At 36.1% G+C, this 13,754-nt stretch overlaps 1 protein-coding gene across 1 annotated transcript in view; it reads right to left on the reverse strand.

Moving 5' to 3' along the window:
• The window catches only part of LOC150100206 (bifunctional purine biosynthesis protein ATIC), a 307,282-nt gene that overhangs the window by 164,753 nt on the left and 128,775 nt on the right, over window positions 1–13,754 (reverse strand). The gene's annotated exons all lie outside the window — the stretch shown is intronic.

Consider the following 13,754-nt stretch of genomic DNA (forward strand, 5'->3'; position numbering starts at 1 on the left):
TCATCAACGTCTAACCTCACATCAGTTCCTTGCATCTATCACAGTAATATCCCTACTTGGATGATAGACCATGTGAGTCTGCTTCAGTCACCTCACTACCATCATCACTCTGGAAGCAGCACTTCCACAGTAATTTTTCATTTTACTTGCCATACAGTAAAAGAACTCTTTGGGATTTCCTTTGGTATGCTCAACTAATTTCTTCACATAATCTAAATTTTGCTTTCCTTACCATGCTACTCCTTACTTTCCTTATTATTGGCTTAATAGCCTTAGTCACTTTGACAGTAATTCCAGACATCATCAAACCACTATCTTGTATATACTTCAAATCCAACTTCTAACTTAGGACTTTATTAAATCTATAATAAACATACTGTTGTTATATTTGCATGATTTCTCAACTATTATTGGCTTAAAAATGTGGTCTGACAACAACAACTGCAGAGTCTGGCTGAACAAGCTGGATTCTTGAATTTTTTCTTAATTTGAAGCGACTATATGAATTCATCATAGTTGCTTCATGAGTATGCTTTACATATCTAGAAAACTAGAAATTCCTATGTAATACTTGAATTTAATTTTATTCATCTGTTTTACTGATTAACTACAATGAAAGATCTACAAGTAATTCAATCTTTTAAGTTTTCTGAATAAAGTAGTGTAGCCACTTTAAATTTTTTTGTATTTGAGTATTTCTGGTTGATTATCATCTACCCTAGATGTTTGTTGTTGTTTTTTTATCTCAAGTACTGACATAGGCTTCTGATAGCATTTCTCTTGAATATTTTCTATCACTGTTCTGTCACTATCATTTAAATTTTTTTTCAAAGTATTTATTCCAGATATCTAGAATATCTATTTTCAGTTTTTAGTATATCACTTTATCATTTTTGATTTCTTCCTTCAGAACATTTTTTTAACAGATTTCTACCACACAAAAGGTTTTGTAAACCTATAGTACATTCATATAATGGTTGGGCTAAGGATTTTTTTTCTTTTTTGAAATTGCAATTTCATTTATTTTTTTACATAGTCCAGAAACTCTGCTCTAGAGACCAAACAAGAGACTTTTTCAAGGCCTCCAATGAGCAGGTCAGTGGTCTGATACTGGGCAATGAAATTCATCTCCTGCCTAAAGACATCCACAAACATCCAATCTCACAGTGGGATTCAAACATACAGCCTGCTGGTTGGAGAAATGGATATATTAATCTGTCTTCTTTGTAATACTTGTGATTCTATATTATTTCCAAAATCTTTCCATGGCTTTTGTTTAGTTCCGATTACACACAGCTTTATTACATTTTTATCTTTTCTCTCAGGCACATATTGACATACTTACTAGAAACCTTTGATATGGTTTCTGGTTGAGTCTGAAATTAAACTGACTTTTTCTGTTCTAGTAGACACATTTTTCTGGCTGAGTTACTCAATGCTGAGATTTTGCCACTAGTATGTAATGTTAATTAACACTTCTGAAACACTCAAGCATCAATTCATCAAGGTGATGAATAGAACAAGTAAAATAATTCAGCTATTGAGGTACAATTTTTAGTGAGGATGGTAAATTAAATTTAAAAATAGAATAAACAAATCCCTCTATTTCTTAAGACATTAATTCAAAGACATTAATTCTCAATTTATCTATCTTCATTCCAAATCTTTAAATTTTAATCTAATTTTTCAGCTTCTGTTTTTGCTGGCTGCTGTTGTTTCTTTTTTTTCTTTTTATATTTATTCATTTTAATATCTGATTTAACTTCTTCCTGAAGCTTCATCAACTAACTGTTGGCATTCCCTCCCTCTTGTTTCTGAATTTTTGCATTCCTGTATTTCTTCTTCATGTTCTGTTTTTCCTTTCAAGAGACAGGTTGCATTTTAGAATTATGTCCAAGCTATTTAGCCATCTTTTATGGCAACTCTGCCAAATTGTACTAATCAAATGACATTCAGATTAGCATTCCATGAATTCATTCGGTGAAAACTCTTTACACTGGGAAATATGAAGGTGCCAATTTTTGTATAAAATAATTGTTTCATTAATTAATTAGAAATTTTAAATACTGAGGTTCATTAATTTAATGATAAATGCTAATGATTTCATTGATTTATACTAATTACAAATATTACTAGTTTTGTGTCTGATATTATTTTTTCATCTTTTCCATATTGCATTATTCTAATAATTTTTTTCCCTATACTGCACAGAGCTGACAACCCATAAAATATCAAGTACTTGTCCACTTCTGAAACAAAACATCTATGAAATCAGTCCAGAAGATGGGTTGTAACCAAAGCTCGAGTTGAACTGCCTATATATACATGGACAACAAGTCCTTGTTCCTTTTTCTTATTGTCCTAGGATTTGAAGAACAATAAATACAGCTTGAATTGAGTAGGTGACCTATGATATTAACATGAAGCAAAAGTGATACTTTCTCCTTGGCTACCTCAAAAATCCTAATACTTGCTTTAAATTTAATGAGATATATGATCATAAAGGTACCCTCTTTTAAAAGAGGCCAGTTTTCATCATCATCATCAAATTCCTGCTATGTACCCTCAAGGGGTGTACAGGATATGATGATACTACATGAAAAAAATTGCATCATTATTAATTCTACAATTTTCCTCCAAATCAGTCTGTTACTTGTCAAGACTCCACCATTATCAGATCTTATATTTCTATCGTCTAAAGCACTTTGTACCGTATCAATCCACCTATATCTTGGTCTTCCTCTGGGTCATTTTGCGGCCAACCTGGCAGAGAACACTTGTTTTGCTAATCTTTCCTCGCCCATTCTGTTTAAGTGACCATACCACCTGAGATTAGCTCTGCTAACGCATTCTGGATGCTGACAATGTCAAGTTCTTTGCTAATATCCTCATTTTTAATATGATATTGCCATTGATGCCATCTGTTCATGCCTATAACCTTTCTCAGGACTCTCATATCTGTGGTCTCTAGTCTTTGGTGAAGTGTTTTACTTCTGACCCAGCTCTCAGATCCATAAGTTAAAACTGGTTTGAACACTGTCTTGTATACAGCTAATTTAGTGTTCCGACTAATTTCTCTCTTATTCCTTATGAATTTATTCAATTGACTTCCCACCATACCGGCTTTGCTGATTCTGTTGTCTATTTCTATATTTAATTTACCATCTTCACTAAAAATCGTGCCTAAGTAGCTGAAATGTTTTACTTGTTCCACAGGTTCTCCATTCACAACACAGTTGACATTTCCAATGATTCTGCCTATTTTCATTGTATTTGTCTTTTTATTGCTGACCTTCATACCATATCTATTACAACAGCTATTCAATTTAGTCAGAGAATCTTGCAGACTTGTAGCGGATTTATTTAGAAGTATAACATCATCCGCATAAAGCAAAGAGCTGACATTAACATCTCCAATTTTGATATCATGTTTAATACCACTTTCCTTCATAATGTGATCCATATAGATAATGAATAACAGAGGGGATAATGTACATCCTTGTCTCACACCAGATTTAACATTAAACCATCTTCCTATACTTCCTTCAATTCTAACTGCTGACTTACAACTCAAGTAAAGACTAAGTATTGCTTGATATAATGCCCTATTGACACCATATAACTGCAGCGTACTGAGTAGCTTCTCTCTTGGCACCTTGTCATATGCCTTTTCCAGATCGACAAAACTTAAATACAGATCTTTGTTATATTCCCATGCTTTCTCGACTATTTGTCATAAAGTGAAGATCTGGTCCTGACAGCCTCTATTTGGCTTGAATCCAGCTTGTTCTTAACCAACCTTTTCTTCCACAATTCTTCTCAACCATTTTTCAAGTATACTTGCATAGATCTTGCCAGGAACAATCAGTAGGGAAATACCTCTGTAATTCTCACATGCAGTTTTATTTCCCTTTTTATATATGGGTACTATGAGAGCTCTACTCCAATCATTGGGAATACGTCCCTCTGTCCAGGCCTTCTGAATTATGCAGTGCAGCCACTGTAAGACTCTCACACCACCATACTTCAGCATTTTTGGTCGAATATCATCTACTCCTGCTGCCTTTCCAATTTCAAGCCTTTGATGGCTTTTTCTGCTTCAAGTATGGATATGTATTCCTGACTGCATGCCTGGTCAGTGTGTTTTTACCACTGTGTTGTCATCATCTTGTTTCATTTAGAAGTTTTTCAAAGTAATTACTCCATACTTCAAGGATATCTTTTTCTCCCGGTTTCATGTCACCTTTATCATCTTTAACTCCTTTTACAGCACACTTTCCTCCATTCCTAAGCTTCTTCAACAACCTCCAGAATATTTTGCCACCTTCTTGATATTTATTTTCTATGTTCTTACCAAAGTCTTCCTATGACTTTTGTTTAGCTAATTTTACACAGTGTTTAGCATTCTTGCATTTGTCTCTATATTCTCTAAGAGCACAAGCTGACTTATTTGACAGGAACTTTTGATATGCTTTCTTCTTTTCCTTCACCGCCTCTTTAACTTCCTGAGGTTTGATTCCTGTTCTCAAACTCTTTCATTTTTTCTTCAATAATCTTTGTGTATTTTAGTCTACAGTTCACATCTGAGAGCGCACAACTTTTACTCACTTTAAAACTTTCTTACATGTTATTCTTTTCAATATGAAATTCAATTTTATCTTGCTCAATACTAGATAGTGATCACTTCCAATTTCAAATCCTCTGTACACTCTGGTGTCCTGCACCAGGGAGAAAACATCACTATCAACAATAACATAGCCAATGAGACTTTTCTTATTCCTAGCCTCTTCTCTCCATGTGAATTTGTGCACATTTTTATGTTGGAACATGGTGTTAGTAATAACCAGTCCATGTCCTGAGCAGAAATCCAACAGATATTTGCCATTATTATTAGCTTTGCTCTTTTCTCCAAATTTTCCCAAAATATTTTTGTATGTCTCACAATCATTTTCTACTCTGCTATTTAGATCCCCAACAAGGACCAACTTTTCATTTCTCATTGTGTCAGTGGCTTTTTCTAAAGCCTCAAAAAATTCCTCCACTTCTACCTTAGTAGAACCTTCTGTGAGATCATAGGCACAAATAAGTCTCATTGTCCAGTTCCCCATTCTCATATTTGCCCACATTACTCTACTTGAGACTGACTGCCATTTAAGAAGATTAGCCTCGTATTTTGTGTTGAATACTATGGCTACTCCTTCTTTTCCTTGATTGTCATTGCCTGAATATAACATTTTGTATTTATTGCTCAGAAAGATCTCACCAGTTTTGGTCTTTTTTGTTTCAGTCACCCCTATTATGTCGATCTGGTACTTATCTAATTCCTCAGCTAGCTCCATTTCTTTGCCATTCAGGCTTCTTACGTTGATAGTACCAATCTTTAACTCTGGCGATGTTGATTTGGGGTTTGTTTTCATATTTGTTCCAGTAGCTGACTTTTTGCTGTTCGCCCTGGTTCCCTGGCGAAAACAACGGGGGCCTTGTTTAACCGGGCGATGCCCTAGCCGGCATGAAATTTTGTCATGTTGTACCATCATTTTTTATTTTGGTTTAACCAATAAGAATACAATTTGTTCGGCTAAATCCCAAATTGCCAGCCCATCCTCGTTCGTTCAGTCCAAGTAGATACCCAACAGGGCGCACCACGAGAAGGTGAGGATTGGACATTAGGTCAGAAGCCCTGGTCGGTTCTCCGCATTCCTTTAAAGGCTATGTGGTGGTCTCCTCTCAGTTATACAGCTTTGATCCTTAAGCACCCAAAGGCCAGTAGCCTCTAACACATTCTTAAACTTTGGGAAGCATGTGGGAGGGGAAGTGGTTTGGGGCAACAAGCAATCGATGATAATCCTCCCATTCATTTGATGCTGTGCAATGAGAACCATTCTTTAAAATTTTCAGATCAACTTTCACTTGCAGAAAAGTATTATTCCATAGCAGCATTGTGACCCTCACTTTGGTAATTTCACAATTCATATGGATGATTGCAAATGATGAAATGATCACACAAATGGGGGAGGGGAAGAGTTTATAGGATTATGCTAGCCATGAAAGTCAACCTAAAAAAGATAAAACTGGTCTTGTGGTTAGTGGAGTGTAATCAAAAGTAAGGGAGAGTGAGAAATAGTCTTCCTTCTGTGAAATAAGGAAAGACTGTTTTAGTAGTAAATTTAGTATAATCCTTTATCCAAGTGTGAGCAAACAAAGTTTGCACCTGAAAGTATCTTCAGGACTGGGGTAAAGTGGTACAACACCGGGCAGCTCGTTGCAAAGGTGGACCAAGCTAACATCACTCCTATCTCAGTATCTCCCATAATGCAAAACATCTCCTAGCGGATATGTATAATGTTATGCATTAAGGGAAGGGCCACTACCCAGAGACCTCAATAAAGGTTGAAACCAGTCTGGGTAGTGACCCTTCCCTTAATGCACAGCAGTATATATGTCCGCAAGGAGATTTGCTTTACATTATGGGAGATACTGAGACAAGGAGTGATGTTAGCTTGGTCCACCTTTGCTACGAGTTGCCTGTTGCTGTACTACCTTATCCCAGTCCTGAAGATATTTTCAGGCGCAAACTTTGTTTGCTCACACTTGGATAAAGGATTAAACTAAATTTATTATAATCTAACCAAGTGAAAAATAAACTTTCAACTGTTTTATTAGCATTAAAATTTATTAAATTATCTTTGCTCCACTTGAGAATGGCTAAAAGATCGGTGTTTAAAGGCAATAGCCATAGAAGATCTTTAATACTGATGTCATCTGGATACTACAAGATTTTGTAAATGACAAAGAGAAACAGATCATACTGTCATTAGCAAAGCTATGAATAAGAATGGATGTTAGTGAGAGAAGATCATTGATGTACAGGAGTAAGAGTGTAAGTGAAAGCACAGAGCCTTGAGGCACTCTGGTGTTGATGAAAAAAAATCAGATAAGCAGGAATCCACCATGACACACAGTAAATGACCAGAGAGGAAGCTGGCAATCCACTGACACAGGATAGGAGGGAGATCATAAGATATGCCAGACTTGATCAAATGCTTTAGAAATATCAAGAGCAACCACATTAGTTTCTTCATATCATTCCATTCCTCTGTACAAAGGTTACGAAAAAGTCTACTTATACAACAAGAATAGAAGAATTCACATTGATGATCACTAAATAACTGATGGATCTCTAGGCAGTGAAGAAGTTAGTTGTTGACAACCTTCTTCATCACTTTTGAGAATACTGAGGTAAGAGCAGAGTGACAACAGTTTGAAACTTTTATCGAAACCTGTTCCCTTTTGAAACAGGTTCGATAAATGCTTGCTTCCATACTACTGGATAGATGCCAGATGAGTAGGAAAACTTTCAAAGGCGATGAAGGATGGTATTAGTTGCACAAGCTCCTAATACAACTGGAAGAATGCCATCAGGGCCAGAGGACTTATTTATATCAAGGCTATTAGTATATTTCTTATGTCCTGACAAAAGATCAGAGGAAGCATAATGAGGTGGTTGGTGGAATAGTAGGGGGAATATTTACTTTAGTCATCTAAATAACAGTTGAAGGAAAAAAAACTAATGCCAAGAAGTCTGCCTTATCTTTTGGAGATGTTGTCATTGTTCCTAAAACATAGTAGGAGATCAGTTTTGCCTAACAGCTTTGGCAAGGAACCAGAAGGTTCAACTGGCATTTGAGGAGGAGGCAAGCTTAGTGCATTTGGCTCTTACAAAGTTATGGGTTGTAGAGTAAGCTGAGCAAGAGGCTGGAGTTTTTAACTTCATTCACTGGGTATATGCTGCATTTTTAGCTTGAACTACTTTGGCACATTTGTTGGAAAACCAAGGCTTGGAAAAGGGTCAAGGATTCTGAGTGGAATAGAGGAATAAAGAAACTCATCCCAGCAAGAATAATTATAATTATTAGATCAAGGCTATTGCTTGGATCAGGAGCAATAATCAGACCATGAAAAAGAGGTATAGAAATCTCACTCATCCATTGGCACCTGTCATACAATGTGAGGCTAAAGATTGGTTGGCAGAAGGGCAATCTGTAGAAAAAGAAAGTGTTACAGTGTTTTGAGGATAAATAACCTGAACCTGCATGTATAGTAATTATGAGCAATCATGTGTGTCTTGGGGGAAGAGGGGAGGGGAGAACTTTGTTGTATCGAGGATCTCTGTTAGTAGTATGCAGGAAATGAACATATATAGAAAGATAATCACGATGTCTACTTTGTACAGTTTCTCTTTCTCTCTCTCTTTTTCTCTTTCTGTGTTGCAGGCCATCAGACCATACTCAAAGTCATTTAAGCCACAAGTCACTTTGGTACATTACTATGGTAAACTGTATATGCACATAATATTTATTACTATCATTAAGAGAGACCTCCAGGGAGTCAGGGGCTTATCAAGGCAGGCCTCATATCACTGCATCACTGTGATACCTTTTCTTGAATCCATTCACGCTACACGCACTCAGAACCTTCAAAGGCAATCCATTCCGATCATGTACCAATGTGTGAAAGAAAAATCTAGCTCTAACTCTTTCTTCACTGCATTCATTCTCAACTTTCCATGGATTTCCTCTCATCTTCTCACCACCCTCCATAAAATAAAAAATTCCATCAACTTGTATCTAGTATGACCCCTTCAGAAGTTTGTAAGTCTCAATCATATCACCCCTCTTTCTCCTTTTTACTAGTGTTTGCAGTTCACAAATTCTCAATGTCTTCATAATCTCTATTTCACAATCCTGATATCATCTTTAATACTCTGATCTGCACTCTCTTTAGAGTATCAGCATCACCATGAAAACCAGAAGATCAGACTTGCATATAATAGCTTAGTTGAAGTCATATCAAGGCTTTGGTAAAGAGGCAAAATGACTTTTTTCTTACATGTCAAGGAGTTCATTTCAGCACTGCAGTTATCCTCAGAGTTGTACAGGTAACCCTTGTATAACGTGGATGTTAGGTTCCATAGAAATCCCGCATTATGCGAGACTCAAATCGCATAGAAAGAGTAGGGTTATGTTCCGAAATCTTTTTTTTTATTTTTGATGGGGTGCTTAAGGGTCAAAGCTGTATAAATGAGAGGAGACCTCCACATACCCTTTAAAGGAATGCGGAGAACCGACCAGGGCTTCTGACCTAATGTCCAATCCTCACCTTCTCGTGGTGTACCCTGTTGGGTATCTACTTGGATACTGAACAAATGAGGATGGGCTGGCAATTTGGGATTTAGCTGACCAAATTATATTCTTATTGGTTAAGCCAAAATAAAAAATGATGGTACAACATGACAAAATTTCATGCCAGCTGGGGCGTCGCCCGGTTAAACAAGGCCCCCGTTGTTTATACCAGGGAACCAGGGCGAACAGCGAAAAGTCAGCTACTGGAACAAATCTGAAAACACACCCCAATTCAACATCGCCAGAGTTTTAAAGATCGATACTATCAACATAAGAAGCCTGAATGGCAAAGAAATGGAACTAGCAGAGGAATTAGATAAGTACCAGATCGACATAATAGGGGTGACTGAAACAAAAAAGACAAAAACTGGTGAGATCTTCCTGAGCAATAAATACAAAATGTTATATTCAGGCAATGACAATCAAGGAAAAGAAGGAGCAGCCATAGTATTCAACACGAAATACGAGGCTAATCTTCTTGAATGGCAGTCAGTCTCAAGTAGAGTAATGTGGGCAAATATGAGAATGGGGAACTGAACAATGAGATTTATTTGTGCCTATGGTCCCACAGAAGGTTCTACTAAGGTAGAAGTGGAGGAATTTTTGATGCTTTAGAAAAAGCAACTGACACAATTAAAAAGGAAAAGTTGGTCCTTGTTGGGGATCTAAATAGCAGATTAGGAAATAATTGTGAGACATACAAAAATATTTTGGGAAAATTTGAAGAAAAGAGCAAAGCTAATAATAATGGCAAATATCTGTTGGATTTCTGCTCAGGACATGGACTGGTTATTACTAACACCATGTTCCAACATAAAAATGTGCACAAATTCACATGGAGAGAAGAGGCAAGGAATAAGAAAAGTCTCATTGACTATGTTATTGTTGATAGTGATGTTTTCTCCCTTGTGCAGGACAACAGAGTGTAGAGAGGATTTGAAACTGGAAGTGATCGCTATCTAGTCTTGAGCAAGATAAAATTGAATTTCATATTGAAAAGAATAACATGTAAAAAATTATGTTGAATTTTTTCTTGACAATTATTCATAAGACTATTACACTTTTTTATAAAATCTTTATCAAGTAGCTTTATTTTTATCCTCCTACATGTTTTGCCAATCTGTTTCTATTGGCATCCTCAGGGAATACAAATCAGTAAGCACAAAATGAAGGTTACAGACTAGGTTATAACCGATGGTTTTAAATCATACAAAAAATTGGTATTGTGCGTGACAATGTGCGTGTCTCGTTAATGTGATTTATTCGTGATGACTCATGACGTAATTGTTATGAAAGTTCATTTCTTTGATATTTAATGATCTGATAAAAGTTTTCCAAATTTCTGGTAAAATTAGACCTTGATTCTTGTTTAGGTTTTCAGTTTTACGGATGACTGTAGCTGCTTCTTTAAAGGTTCTTGAATGGTAGTTATCTTCTATGTATGGCATAAGGCTCTTATCCCACTCAATGTGATGGTTAGTAGAGGCAAAGTGGCATGAAAGGCCTGAAATGTCTTATCTGTTATTTCTGACATATCCTTTGTGTTCTTTCTTTCTCGTTTCGAAGCTTCTAGATGTCTGACCTACGTAACTAATACCACATGAGCAAGGAATATTATATACTCCAGATTATTTGTAGAATGGGTGAGGATCTTTCGGTGATCTTAAAAATTTCCGAATAGTATTGATTGGTTTGAATGCCACTCTGATCTTGTATGGTTTTAAAAGGTTAGCTAATTTTTTAGAAAGGTTGTTGACAAAAGGAATTGTAATTGTACTGATGTACTGGACGTCATCACGTTGTCGATGTGGTATATCAGTAAATAGAATCTTGTTATAGAGTCTTTTAGGGTAACCATTTAAAGAAAGTTCTCTGGATATTGTGGTTAATTCCGTTAGTAGGTCATCCTTGTCTGTCGTATACTGTATAGCTCTTTTCTTGAGACTATGGATAATGCTAAGTTTCTGAGCTATGTGATGAGCTGAGTTGAAATGGAGGTAACGTCCAGTATTTGTAGGTTTTCTGTATACAGATAGGTTGATACTATTATTGGATTGTTTCTTTATTAAAATGTCAAAGAATGGCAGTTTTTTATCTTTTTCCATTTCTAATGTGAATTTGATGGTATTGTGGAAACTATCAATTTGGTTGAGGTAATTTATTAGTTCTTCTTTTGTATGATCCCAAATGATAAAGATGTCATCTACATATCTGTACCAAATTTTCGGTTTTGGAAAGATCTGGGTTAAGATTTTTTTCTCTTAATATCTAATTTTACCAGAAATTTGGAAAACTTTTATCAGATCATTAAATATCAAAGAAACGATCTACAAACAACTCACTGGATTAGCTATGGGTAGCCCCCTCTCACCTCCTTGTGCTGACTTATTCATGGAAGATCTAGAGAAAAAAATCTTAGAGAAAAAAAAGGATGCCAATAGAAACAGATTGGCGAAACATGTAGGAGGATAAAAATAAAGCTACTTGATAAAGATTTTATAAAAAAGTGTAATAATAATAACATGTAAAAAAGTTTTAAAGCAAATAAAAGTTGAGCAGCTCTCAGATGTGAACTGTAGACTAAAATACACAAAGATTATTGAAGAAAAAATGAAAGAGTTTGAGAACAGGAATCAAACCTTGGAGATTCAGTGGCAAGCCTTGAAGAAAGCCCTGAATGATTCAGCTAGAGGCATGTGGTGAAGTTGTCTGCAAGGATAGAAAAATTAGAATTCCATGGTGAACACAGGAAGTTAAAGAGGCAGTGAAGGAAAAGAAGAAAGCATATCAAAAGTTCCTGGCAAATATGTCAGCTTGTGCTTTTAGAGAATACAGAGACAAATGCAAGAATGCTAAACACTGTGTAAAACTAGCTAAACAAAAGTCATGGGAGGACTTTGGCATGCATATAGAAAATAAATATCAAGAAGGTGGCAAAATATTCTGGAGGTTGTTCAAGAAGCTTAGGAATGGAGGAAAGAGTGCTGTAAAAGGAGTTAGAGATGATAAAGGTGACATCAAAACGGGAGAAAAAGATATCCTTGAAGTATGGAGTAATTACTTTGAAAAACTGCTAAATGAAACAAGCAGTGATGACAACACAGTGGTAAAAAAACACTGACCAGGCATGCAGTCAGGAATACATATCCATACTTGAAGTAGAAAAAGCCATCAAAGGCTTAAAATGTGGAAAGGCAGCAGGAGTAGATGATATTCGACCAGAAATGCTGAAGTATGGTGGTGTGAGAGTCTTACAGTGGCTGCACTGCAAAGTTCAGAAAGCCTGGACAGAGGAACGAATTCCCGATGATTGGAGTATTGCTTTCATAGTACCCATATATAAAAAGGGAAATAAAACTGAATGTGAGAATTACAGAGGTATTTCCCTATTGAGTGTTCCTGGTAAGATTTATGCAAATATACTTGAGAAACGATTGAGAAGAATTGTGGAAGAAAAGCTGGGTGAAGAACAAGCTGGATTCAGGCCAAATAGAAGCTGTACGGATCAGATCTTCACTTTATGACAAATAGTCGAGAAAGCATGGGAATATAACAAAGATTTGTATTTAAGTTTTGTCGATTTGGAAAAGGCATATGACAAGGTGCCAAGAGAGAAGCTATTCAATACGCTACAGTTATATGGCGTCAATGGGGCATTATATCAAGTAATACTCAGTCTTTATTTGAGTTGTAAGTCAGCAGTTAGAATTGAAGGAAGTACAGGAAGATGGTTTAATGTTAAATCTGGTGTGAGACAAGGATGTACATTATCCCCTCTGTTATTCGTTATCTATATGAATCACATTATGAAGGAAAGTGGTATTAAACATGATATCAAAATTGGAGATGTTAATGTCAACGCTTTGCTTTATGCAGATGATGTTATACTTCTAAATAAATCCGCTACAAGTCTGCAAGATTCTCTGACTAAATTGAATAACTGTTGTAATAGATATGGTATAAAGGTCAGCAATAAAAAGACAAAGACAATGAAAATAGGCAGAATCATTGGAAATGTCAACTGTGTTGTGAATGGAGAACCTGTGGAACAAGTAAAACATTTCAGCTACTTAGGCACGATTTTTAGTGAAGATGGTAAATTAAATATAGAAATAGACAACAGAATCAGCAAAGCCGGTATGGTGGGAAGTCAATTGAATAAATTCATAAGGAATAAGAGAGAAATTAGTCGGAACACTAAATTAGCTGTATACAAGACAGTGTTCAAACCAGTTTTAACTTATGGATCTGAGAGCTGGGTCAGAAGTAAAACACTTGACCAAAGACTAGAGACCACAGATATGAGAGTCCTGAGAAAGATTAGAGGCGTGAACAGATGGCATCAATGGCAATATCATATTAAAAACGAGAATATTAGGAAAGAACTTGACATTGTCAGCATCCAGGAATGCGTTAGCAGAGCTAAGCATCAGGTGGTATGGTCACTTAAACAGAATGGGCAATGAAAGATTAGCAAAACAAGTGTTCTCTGCCAGGTTGGCAGGAAAACAACCCAGAGGAAGACCAAGATATAGATGGATTGAAATGGTGCAAAGTGCCTTAGACAACAGA

Source organism: Typopeltis vanoorti, chromosome 13 (assembly GCF_054136105.1).
Source record: "Typopeltis vanoorti isolate ZY-2024b chromosome 13, IOZ_Tvanoo_1.0, whole genome shotgun sequence".
NCBI lineage: Eukaryota > Metazoa > Arthropoda > Arachnida > Uropygi > Thelyphonidae > Typopeltis > Typopeltis vanoorti.